This window comes from Lithobates pipiens, unplaced genomic scaffold (assembly GCF_037356315.1).
Source record: "Lithobates pipiens isolate NorthernLeopardFrog02 unplaced genomic scaffold, aLitPip1_a1.2 Scaffold_1, whole genome shotgun sequence".
Classification (NCBI taxonomy): domain Eukaryota; kingdom Metazoa; phylum Chordata; class Amphibia; order Anura; family Ranidae; genus Lithobates; species Lithobates pipiens.
The window spans coordinates 164,575,962-164,588,994 of NW_027507685.1; positions in this window are offsets into that span (position 1 = coordinate 164,575,962).

A 13,033-nucleotide genomic window follows, 5' to 3' on the forward strand; every position below is an offset into this window, starting at 1 on the left:
TTAGAAATTCAAAAGATAATAGGGGGTCTGCCTGCCAACAAAGCGCCTGGCCCGGATGGGTACTCCTCAGAGTACTATTGGTGCTTTACAGATACCGTTTATCCAATAATGCAAAGAGTGTTCCACGCTGCTGCCTCCTCTGCCTCATTTCCATCCGAAATGTTACAAGCAATAAATCACCCTACTTAAAATGGGAAAGGAGCCGGACAAAGCACAAAACTTCAGGCCCATCTCACTTTAAAATGTGGATCTGAAGGTTTACACCAAGCTTCTGGCATGTAGGATAGCCCGATTACTCCCATCCTTGGTTAAGCATGACCAGGTGGGGCTTGTCATGGGTAGACAGGCCACAGACGCCACAAGCAGGGTTTTAAACTTGATCCACTCGGCATCCAGTGGTGGAAGGTCTGCAGTACTTCTGTCACTGGATGCCGAGAAAGCTTTCGATAAAATACACTGGGGTTATCTCTCGGCGGTTCTTTTGAAATTTGGATTTATGGGCCAGGTTCTCTCCACCATTACAGCTCTCTATTCAGGACCCTCTGCACATGTATTTGCGGAGGGCATGTTCTCAGAACAATTCCAAATCACTAACAGGACAAGACAGGGGTGCCCTTTGTCCCCCCTGATCTTCGACCTAATGATGGGGCCTTTGGCGGAGAGAATCAGGACCCACCCTCCCATAAATGGAATCCAGACCGGCAGGTCGAAGCATAGTATAAAACGTTATTTGCTGATGAGGTCATATTGTCGCTAACTGAGCCAGTTCAATCTCTGGAGAAGGTGCATGAAATACTGGAATGTTTTAATGCAATCTCTTACTATAAGATAAATGCAGCAAAATCTAGTAAATTGAACATGGGAGTTAGCCCTGAGGTGAAAAAGCAGATTCAAGATAGGCTCCCATATACTTGGTCTGAGGGCCAAATCGCAAAAAGTGCTCTGGTCAGGAAGGGGGTACATTTTTCCAGGGCTGAAGTGGCTAAGGATCGTCTTGCTATATCCTTGCTCAGTCTCTTCCTCAGCAAATTAGATTCAGTCTTGAAAGATTCTTCTGTGGAGCAATTTCGCCTTAAATACAAATATTGCGAATAAAGTATGCTTCTAATCACTGACTGGGGGTGGGAGCTGGCTGCATGGAGTAAATGTTTCCAGCAGTTGCCTTTCTGAAGAGTGAAGTGTCTGTCATACCATACTCACATTTCAGAATAGTTAAATCCAAAAACGCTAGAGACTTAGAATTATACTCCATTGTAAATTTAAGATTGAAACTGTTTATAGCCAGCTTGTCCAAAAAGATATTCAAATCCTCAACACCTGCATTTCAGACCATAAAGATATCATCGATATATTTGTACCAACACAAAATGTTGGACAGATCTATCGATAGGTCACTGTTGGAAAAGATTGTGCGTTCTCACTCCCCCAGATACAGGTTGGTGTAGGATGGGGCACAACATGTCCCCATCACCACCCCCTGCACCTGGAGGTAGTGGGAGCCATCAAATGAAAAAACATTTTTGGTAAAGATGTGATTCAACAACTGTACAATGAACACATTGTAAGGTCCAGCCGCTGGATCACCCTCCTCGAGGAAACTTTCCACCACCGAGATACCTAGGGAATGAGGTATACTACAGTATAAAGCCTCTACATCTATCAAGACCACAAGACTATTAACCAGGATCTTTTTATCATATAGAATCCTCAACGGAGCCGTGGTATCTTGCAAGGAAGCAAGGTCACGTGAGGTTGCAAGAAGGTATCAACTAGATGATTTCCTTTTTCACTTTTGGAACCTATGCCTGAAATAATGGGGCGTCCCGCTGGTTTAAGTCGATTCTTATGCGTTTTAGGCAGGGAGTAAAAAGATGGGATTCTAGGGAGGGTGGTTTGCAATGCCTCGAAGATCTCCTTGTCAATAATTCCATTATTATAGGCCTCAATAATGATCATATCATAGTCATTATTAAAGGTCCTATTTGGTCTTGATGTGCACCGACATTGTTTGTTTACTACTGGCACTATGCCATTGTAATTCAAGCCTCCGGGTGATGGCTCACAGTGTGTGGGACCTTCTGTCTCATCTGCGCATGTGCGCAGTTTTGTTTTCTCTTCTTTTGTTATTGCTAGGGGATCGACGCTTGTGCCATGACGTCATCTTTGCTGGCATGGGTTCCTCTTGCCCTCCGCTATTCTCCCCCACAAGCTGCAACAGCTGACCCAGATTAGGGTGATAGCTTTGCATGCTGATTTTTGGTGCCAAACTGACTATATAGTCAGTGCCATCAGGTGGTATCTGCTGAGCGTTGTGTATATTTGGAGTCTAGTTAGTTTAATGGTAGGTGCATCTCTGATACTAGGTTTTTCTTCCTCTGTGTGTTCCTCTCTCCTTTTATGTTTGGTGATATTTGGTTTAGTATATTGTAATGTTTATGCAGAATCTCTGTGACCCATAACCCCTTTCTCCTGATGCATGCTAAGGGAGGGGCTGCACCAGGAAGTCAGTTATAGTGTGTGTGTGTGTGTGTGTGGGACTGGAAGCAGCAGCATGATACTTAGAGGGAGATCTGTTGTATATGACTCCTTCATGTAAGAATGTATATCACTTTCTGAGTGAGTAATAAACTCTTCCCTGGTTAAGAAGTGCATCCAGCCTGTGTGTAACTTGCTGAAAAGACAGTGGCAGCATTGCTAGCAACACCCTGAGAGACCCTATGTCCAAGGGACATAACATATATAATGGGGGTTTTCTTCCTCCTTTTTCCTTCTCTTGCTAGGTATTTGGTCTACTGTTAAATATTGTGACTAGAGATGGCCTTGCGGTTCTTCCCGCAGTCGGTTCACGACAAACTTTGCGCGTTCGATATTCACCAAACATATGGCGCTATTCGCGGCCGCCATATTCTTTTACATTGTGAAGAACTTTGACCCATGACACATCCATCATGTGGTACAGAAAAGCCAATTGAGACATTTCAACACATGGACATACCCCCTACCATATAAATAGACCTGATCTGGCTGCCATTTCACATTCTGTCTTTTGTCAGTGTAGGGAGAGGTTTCTGTGTGGAGCCGGGACAGACTGCTGAGCAGTTCTGCAGCAATACTACAACTTCAAAGAGGGACAAACACAATTAGAAAAAAGTATTATAACTGGTGTGATAGACCAGTGGCCACCCAAAAGGACAGATTGAAGCGAGGTGGTATATACCTTCTTCCACATATACTGCGCTTCTCTAGAGACTTTTGTCACAGGGTCATTAAAAAAAATGACAGGCAGAAGAAGAGGCAGGCCCTTCCACAGGGGTGGTAGGGCAGGAGCACCAGGCCGGAGCAAAAGTGGGAAGTTGCAGAAGGTGCATTTGATTGCGTCAAAGGATGCACCAGACTTGGTTGAGTGGCTCACTCAGCCTTCCTCTTTTGCACTCTCCTCATCCTCTCTATCTGCACCCTCTTCACTCTCTGCTGTGTGAACCCCCAAAGACACTACCACCAACACCACCACCACCATATACCCTCCGTTTGAGTCACAGGAATTATTTTCTGATCCATCACAAGACATTTCTGATGCGCAGCCATTCTTGGAATTGGATCAGGAAGAGGATGTAGCAACAACCGACACTCAGCAGTCTGACGACAGTACCCAGATCTGCCCAAGGAGGTTGATCCCCGCTGTTGCTGCCTACTCCAAGATCTCTAATGTTAGTGGTGGGGAAGGTGACATTGATGATGACATGTCTATGGACGTCACGTGGGTGCCCACAAGAGAGGAAGAGGAGGGGAGTTCAGAGGGAGAAATTGACCATCAGATCGGGAGGAGAAGAAGGCTGAACTTACATTGCACAGGAGGGACAAACCAGACTGCTAATGTATCAGGAGCGAGCCATCAACCATGTACGGTCACATCTGGCGCTCCCAGGACACCGGCACATGGCTCCGCAGTGTGGGCTTTTTTTAACGTGTCCGTTGCTGACAATAGTGTTGCCATCTGCAGCCTTTCCAGTCAACGCATAAGTCGTGTTAAGCCCAACACTCACCTAGGGGCGACCGCCTTAAGAAGGCACATGAGCTGCCATCACCGAGCCCAGTGGGAGCAACGCCGTCAGAACCCACAAAGCCACACTCCAGGCTCTCACCGTCCAGCCTCTTCTACTTCTCCTTCTCTTCTCTCCTCACAATTGTCCTCCACTCCACCTTCCATCATGCCGTCCTCAGGTTTTTCTGGAAAAGGCAGGCTTCCGTGGGCCCAATGTTTGAGCGTAAAAAAATGATGAAGCCGGATAACCCTCTTGCCCAACGGTTGACCGCTGGCTTGTCGGAACTGATAGCCTGCCAACTACTGCCATATAAACTGGTGGACTCGGGGGCCTTTCGAAAATTTGTGGCCATTGGAACACCACAATGGAAGGTCCCAGGAAGGAAATATTTCTCGCAGAAGGGCATCCCAGAGCTATATGGCCATGTTCAGCGGCAAGTGAATGTATCTCTGGCACACAGTGTCTGTGCCAAGATACATCTGACCACAGACATGTGGTCTAGCAAACACAGTAAAAACAGGGGTGAACAGTGGCGCTAGATATGGTGATAACATAAAATTATATAGCAACTGGAATATAGGTATACATAAAATGTGTGTGAATAAGCACACATAATATTAAAACATTTGTTTAAAACATAATGTCCATAAATGATCCGAGATCTTGTATGATTAGTACCTGAAGGCAGCTCCCTTAGCCCACGTACACACGGTCGGAGATTTTGGCAACCAAATCCGTCGGATTTTGCCCGTCGGATTTAGTCCGACGGATTGTGTCCGAAACTGTTGCATACACACGGTCGGGCCAAGTTGTCTGGTTTCGCAGGTGGCCAAGAACGCGGTGATGTAAGCCGTGTACGGCGGGACTAGAAAAAGGAAGTTCAGCTCCACGTCCAGCACCCTTTGGGCTCCTTCTGCTGATCTCGCGTTTTAGTAGAAGTTTGGTGAAAGAAGATTTGCGCTTTTCAGATTAGTGATTCGGATCGCTACTGCTCTTCAGTTTCTGCTTATCTTGGTATAGTACACTTTGAAAGGCATTTTTTATTGTCTGCTTGCTTCTGCTATTCAGGTCGTCCTTTCAGGCCTTGCTGTTTAGCGTTGCTTTCTGGTGTCCGTTCTGACCAGCCGACCGTTTTCAAAACATGTTTCGTCTACGTACTCATCGTACAGTTTGTGCTGTGCAGGGGTTCTTACTTTGACTTTGACATAAGCCAAAGGGCTTGTGTCAAAGTCAATGTAAGAACCCCTGCACAGCACAAACTGTACGATGAGTACGTAGATTAAACATGTTTGGACGACCAAGAATTGGTTGCGCCAGCGTCACCAGTTCTCCCACATGCCTTTGCTCCGTGAGATCCGCGAGAATAATCCTGATCATTTCTGGATTATTCTCAGGATGACGGACCCCGTTTTTCACTGTCTGCTGACTTTGCTGTCACCTTATATCACCAGGCAGGATACCTGCATGCAGCAAGCCATCACTCCGGAGCAGAGGCTCATCGCCACGTTGCGCTACTTGGCGACAGGGAGAAGCCTTCAGGACCTCAAATTCTCTACAGGCATCTCCCCCCAGGCTCTAGGGATCATTATTCCAGAGACCTGTTCTGCCATCATTCAGCTCCTGCTGAAGGACTATATTATGCTAAGTTTTAACCTTAAACATCACATTCTATGTATTTCATGATTGCTAATGTCTTGCATTTCTTTCCTCATTCCCTAATTACCATCATTGCAATATGCTCTAATTCATATCCCTCCCTTCTAGATTGTAAGCTCTAACGAGCAGGGCCCTCTGATCCCTCCTGTATTGATTTGTATTGTAAGTGTACTGTCTGCCCTCATATTGTAAAGCGCTGCGCAAACTGTTGGCGCTATATAAATCCTGAATAATAATAATAATAATAATATACTCTACCCCTTTGTCCTCATGCAGATTTGCCTCACTAACTTCCCCACCATGCTCTTCTTGGCCCCTAAAACTATAGTCTAGTCACTTGACAATGTCTTTTGTCAGCTCCATAGTATTGCTTTCCCCTAAACACCCCCTAAAATATCTACGAATGTGATGTGTGTGCTTCAATTCATGCAAAGTGACCTTTTTATTGTTTTTTTGGAGTTGTGCCAAACTCATTAGTAACCCCCCTCTCCCCAACTGTTACCTCAGCTGATAGCAATCTTCTATCTGATGACTTGACCCAACCCAATACACACTCTAAATACCTTTTTCATGATAACATTTATGGAACAATTCACCAACGCATGTAGTGTAAGGGCCTCAATACTTTCAAATGCTATTTTGATTTTTTTAACACATTCATTTTCTTGCTATGTAATAGCAGAATGTCAGCATGTGCTTCCATTTTGTTATTATGACACTTCTTACCTGTCCGGTGGGCTGCCAATAGTGTAACTTAGGCCGCGTACACACGGGCGGACTGTCTGACGGACTTGGTCCGCTGAAACGTGTTTCAGCGGACAGTCCGCTCGTGTGTGGGCTTCAGCGGACTTTTTCAGCGGACAGTCTGGCGGACTAAGTCTTTCGGAATTTCCGTAATATTGTCCGTCCAACTTTGGTTTCAGCGGACAGTCCGCTCGTGAGTAGGCTAGTTGGACGGACTAAGTATGGCGCATGCTCAGAAAGGATTTACACGGCCGAAGGTTGCATTGCAGTGTATTGGACGTTGTATTTCTAGTCCCGTCGTACGTGCTGTACACGTCATCGCGCAAGCTTTCAGCGGACTGTCTGTTCATCGTGTGTGGTCAAGTCCGTTCATTCAAAAGTAGGACGGACTGTCTGTCGGATTGTCTGACGGACTTAGTTGGCCAGACAGTCCGCCCGTGTGTACGCGGCCTAAGGAGGGGCTTCACAAAGTATCACACATTATTTAGGCATTCCACTCTCAATCAAGTGGAGAGGGTTACCTGTCCTAAATATCCCCCCTCATTTTTTAGCAAGGGCCCATCAGATGGGGGTGGGGGGGGGGGTGGGGGGGTTAGGACTCTCATAAGGGGAGTGCAAAGTGGAGTTGCCTTTAGTAAATTGCACTCCTCAGCACAAACTCAAATTTCACTTCAAATACATTTTAAGCCCAATGAAGAAGGAAGCCACACATTGTTGAGAATTCAACTTTTTAATACAAGCACATTCACATGTGCGTTTAGTAAAGGTTTTTACAACAAACGAAGATATTTTGGGGATCCAAAACGCAGTTTAATAATATTTATATTTTAGTTGTTTTTTTGTGTAAACAGGCATGTATCAAAGCGTAAAATACAGAACACAGGAACTTACAAAGTTCAACTTGGAAAAGTGAAGACAATATCAGACATGAGTACCGTATATACTCGAGTATAGGCCGACCCGAGTATAAGCCGAGGCCCCCAATTTACCCCCAAAAAACTGGAAAACGTATTGACTCGTGTATAAGCCGAGGGTGAGACATGGCTGTCCATCCCTGTGTGTCCGTCCATCCCTGTGTGTGTGTCCGTCCATCCATCCCTGTGTGTGTGTCCATCCATCCATCCATCCCTGTGTGTGTATCCATCCATCCATCCATCCCTGTGTGTGTGTGTGTGTGTGTGTGTGTGTATCCATCCATCCATCCATCCATCCATCCATCCCTGTGTGTGTGTGTGTGTGTGTGTGTATCCATCCATCCATCCATCCATCCCTGTGTGTGTGTGTGTGTGTGTGTGTGTGTGTGTGTGTGTGTGTGTGTATCCATCCATCCATCCATCCATCCCTGTGTGTGTGTGTGTGTGTGTGTGTGTGTGTGTGTGTGTGTGTGTGTGTCCGTGCAGCCTTGTGTGTGTGTCCAGCCTACCTGTGTCCCAAGCCTCCGTCCCGAGCCGCCGTCGTCCCGAGCCGTGCCTCCTCCGTCCCGTGCCTCCTCCGTCCCGTGCCGTGCCTCCTCCGTCCCGTGTCTCCTCCGTCCCGTGCCGTGCCGTGCCTCCTCCGTCCCGTGCCGATGGATCGCCGCTCTTCTCGGCGGCCATTCTACAATTCAAAATTCCGCCTCCGCCTGTGATAGGCGGAACACTCAATTTCCCAGCAGCCTGTGTTCCGCCTATCACAGACATCCTCTCATACTCGTCCGTAGTATGAGAATGAGCGGATGTCCGTGATAGGCGGAACACTGACTGCTGGGAAATTCAGTGTTCCGCCTATCACAGGCGGAGGCGGAGAAGGAGGCGCGGCTTTTGAAAATTAATGTCCGCCGTCTGTCTGCTCGATACGCTGATCGAGCAGTCAGACAGCGGCGACTCGAGTATAAGCCGAGGGGGCACTTTCAGCCTCAAAAAAGAGGCTGAAAATCTCGGCTTATACTCGAGTATATACGGTATGTACAAACTGGGCTGATATTGCCTTCATCACATGGGGTGTGACCCCTGAAAAATCAAAATTTTGAAGATGCACACAGTGTGTCAACATGTGCTAACTCCCATCATGGGGGATCAATGTACATGCTTTGGGGCTGCAACCCCTTCATCTCAGACACTTTACACAAAACATGTACATTGATCCCCCATGATGGGAGATAGCGCATGTTTACACACTCTGTGCATCTTCCAAATTTGGAATTATGCAAAATACAACATTTAAAAAAAATTAATCCAAAATAAAACCCTATCTAGTTTTTTCGTTTTCACACTCTCCCCAAAACATCAATGATGTTCTTCATTTTATTTTTAACATCATTGATGTTTTGTTGTACAATTTCCAAATCCCTATTGCACCCCCATTATCTCCTCGATCAAGATCTGGGCACTTTCACTGGTAAAACGGGAATCTTCCTCCACATCACCTAGAAAAAAACAAACAAACACACCATGTAATCCAAATATGGTGATATACATTGATGAGCTTACCGGAAGCTGTGTTCTCCGACACTCACCTGTTGTGGTGACAATTTGGCCAACCTCCACAATCTCTCCTTCTTCCTCCTCCTCCTGCTCCTGCTCCTGCTCCTCTGTTTCTTCTTTTGGAAGTTGCCCTTCTTTGGGAGGGGTGTGGTCCCTGGTGTCCTCATGGTCCCTGGTGTCCTCTCTCCCCTATGAGAATGTAAACAAAGATTAATTAGCACACAGAGGGCATAAATAGGAATATGAAACTTTGCTTGGAAGTGTTGTACAATGTGTTTTTGGGCCGAGTTCCAAGGTGAGAACATTATTGGGGCCACTGTTAAGCTGTAATACTTCCCTGCAGAACGATGTTTCCTACGAACGAATGAAACCATGACCTTGAAAGTGGCCATTTTAAAATGTACAACATGAAATCAAAGCACATGGAGCATGTATGCAAGCAAGAATAATCATATGAACACACGACAACTACTTACTTTTTTTAAGAACACGCTTGATCCTTAGGTACTGCTCGTGCTCCCTCAGTTTCAGGTCTGACCAGCGTTTTCTCAGTTGATCCTTGGATCGGTGTACCCCAAAATTCTTCAGAAGACTCTTCACAACTTTATTCATGATCTTGGCCTTTCTGATATTTGGGTTTGGGTAAGGTCCATACTTCCCATCATAGTCGGTCCTGTTCAATATGTCGACCATCTCCAACATCTCTCCAAAAGACATATTTGAGGCCTTAAATCTTGTCTTCCTGGATCGGGACGTTTCAGGCTCCGGGCTTTCCTCACCCTCCTCCTCGTTAGTGGAACTATTATTGCGCACCTGCGTTCTCTCCGCCATGTGCTCTCCCCACTGTGCGGGAAGCGAAGGGGTGGGGAATATGGAAAGAACGTCAGGGGCAGGCGGAGTTTCACGCATGCGCACTGTATATAAAATGCCACACATATGTATCATCCATACGATCTGGGAGGAGAGTGTGAGTCACGGACGCGGCGAACGTGGAAACGAAGGTAACATTTTTAACTTTGTGCTTCACTAGACTAGACTGCTTGTATCTAGGCCGCTGTTGGGACAAGATTAGGAGGGATTTTAATTGCATTATTAGTATTTGAGGGTTTGTCTTGTGTTGTGTCTTGCAGAAAAAATGGACCCATTCAACAATGCCAACTTTATGGGGCTATTGCTCGAGCTCTACATGGAGATGCCCTGCCTGTGGCAGTTCCACAACAAATTTTATAATGACAGATCAAAGAGGAACGCAGCACTGGAGAAACTGCTTGCTTTGGTGCAGATCAGGGTCCCCACGGCAGACATGACATATCTGAATCGCAAAATTGTGACCATGAAGCTTACATATTTCAGGGAGAGGAAGAAGCACCTGGAGTCCTTGAGAGCAGGAGATCCAGATGCTGTTTATTACCCCAGGATGGTGCACTTTGACAGGCTGCATTTTCTGGTAGACCAAGGGGTGCCCAGGCCACCACTCAGGCCACCACTCTCCATGCTTCCTCCAAGGCATCCTTCACCCCCAGCTGAGGCTTCTGATGACCTACCTGGGCCTTCCAGGCAGCACCATGTGGTGGGGCCAAGCTTGAGACAGGTATTGCATTGTTGAACATATTTCTTGTGTTACATTTAATGATGTTAACTAGATGTTCTTATTGATCAGTAAGTTAAGATTTTTCCAAGTGGTTTACATCTCAATAGACAGTAGTGACCAAAAATGATTGGGACAGGAAAGAAAAATGCTGGTGTCAGAATGATAGTCTGTTCTATTTGGTAACAGTCAAATAGCAAAAGCCAGGAGCACAAAATGTTGTGATTGATCAAAAAACGAAAACGATGTCCCCTTTTCATACACAGGAAGACCTCAGTCGGGGGAGGCTGTGGCAAGTGGCAGCCAGGAGGTCCACCAACGCCCTCCTTCTCCTCCTGCCCCAGCTACAGGAGCCCAGCCACAGCCTGGAAGGATGCCTGGTGGGAAGTCCCAAAGGAAGACCAGAGAGTGATGACCTGGGATGAGTCTGGTGTGCCAGAAGATGCAGCCTCTTCAAGATCACCATCCTGGGGACAGAAATGGCAACTTAATTTCCTGCTCTCTAGGACTTCAGGAGCAGACTTCTCTCCCTGAGATATCTACTCCTCAGGACACCAATTTTTTTATATCTCATTTAGTCATGTCTGCCCTGTGGGCCAAAGGCTGCACCAAAGTTAAGAAGTTTCTCCAGTGCTGCGTTGCTAGTTTTATTTTGGAGCAAACTAAATACATTTTATTTTTGTTTAGATGTGACTTAAAATAAAATTGTATTGCTGAAATGGTTAAAAAGGAGTAATGAAATCCGTTCGGGAGAAGTGTGTGTGACTATGAGCATCAAAAGAAGTTGGTTCTTGCAGCATTGTAAAGAACAAGAGAATGCGCTTGATGACTGATTTTTTAACATTGCAGCGTGACGAATGTGCTATATCGCTTACGAGCAGTAGTTTTACCTGAACGAGCGCTTCCGTGTCGGAATTTGAATGTGAGCATGCGTGGCACTTGGTCCGATGAAAATGCTCTACACATGATCAGATTAGGTCCGTCCGGCCCAGTTGGTCGGGAAATCTTTCCAACATGTTGGAAAATTGGGTCGGACGGAGATTCCGGCCGGAATCAGTCCGATGCATACCACACACAGTCGGATTATCTGACGACACGGTCCGATAAGACTCATTCCGACAGATTCTCCGACCGCGTGTACAAGGGCTTAGAGTGAAGCGATGAGCTCTGTGTAGAAATGATTGAAAGAGGTGCTACAGCTCATATCTTCTACATGGCCAGAACTCAGCCTCATCCTGAATGTCATAACGAATTGAAAACCAAATTGTCTCCTCTGGGATAAGGACTTTCAAATGGGCTGAGAGGCCAAAAAAAGTGTACAAGATATAATAAAACATATAATTTTTAATAATAATACTAAAATTATATCAGCACATACAATATTGCCATAAACAATACAATACAAAATTCATATATTTTCAAAAAATATCTAAAGAGACACAATTAAATACAAAATCTGTTCCTATGTCTCATGCATTTCACCTAAACTCCATTGTATTACAGCATGTTGCAGTGGACATAGAAAAAAAACCAATGTGTTTCGAGATCTTGTATAAATTCTCTTCATCAGGGGTGTGCGTGATTCACATAAGACAGTAACAGAAAAATAGGAAACTATATATCTGAAATCAAAACAAAGTAAATTTGTATTAATGTATCAACATACCAAAAATAAATCATCTGATGGCACTTTGTATTTGCTATTATCCATGAGTAAAAAAGAAAATACTGACCATACAATGCCCAAATTGCATATCCCAGATACAAAGGGTATGTGTAAAACATGTAGTTTTTTTCTCTGTGTAGAAATGGGAACAGAGGGGCGTGCCAGACTGAGTGCAGTATAATTCACATATTTAATAAAAACAAGTAGTAACTCACAGGTTAAATTAGATGAGTTCAGTATGTGGTAAAAATCGCCAGCCCTGGAGTCTCATAAATGTTGTCCCTTTGCAGCCTGGGGCACTGGTGTGATCTTACAGGGATCCAGAGAATGGTGGGAACCAGGAGGCAGGAAACAAGAAGCAACTGGTCGTGACTTCACAGGAACAGGAAATGTGATTATTATTGACAGTGGCAAGGAATGGTAATGCATTTGGAAGCTACAGCTTCTTCATCAGACCATGATTGGCTGGCAAACCTGGCAGTCTTAAATACAGAGGAAATAGAAACAGAGAGATCTGATGGGCTGGCCAGCCCGTCATTTAAATAGACAGATTTAACCACCTCGCGCCCGCCCTATAGCCGAATGACGGACGTAGAGCAGGCGCGTTCATCCGGGAGGCCGTCCCTGGACATCCTAATGTTTACTTCCGCAATGCGCGCTGCCGCGGGCATGCATCGCGGAAGTTCTGTGTTCGCCGTGTCCCCCGGGGACAGGCAAACACAGATCGCTGTAAACGGCCAATCACAGCGAAAGTTTACAGCGTGATCGGCGTGTCCAATGGGAGATGATCTCATATGTAAACATATGAGATCATCTCTCAGCACCGCTCTCCCTCCTCACACAGACAGTGTGAGAGGGGAGAGATGAACGGCTG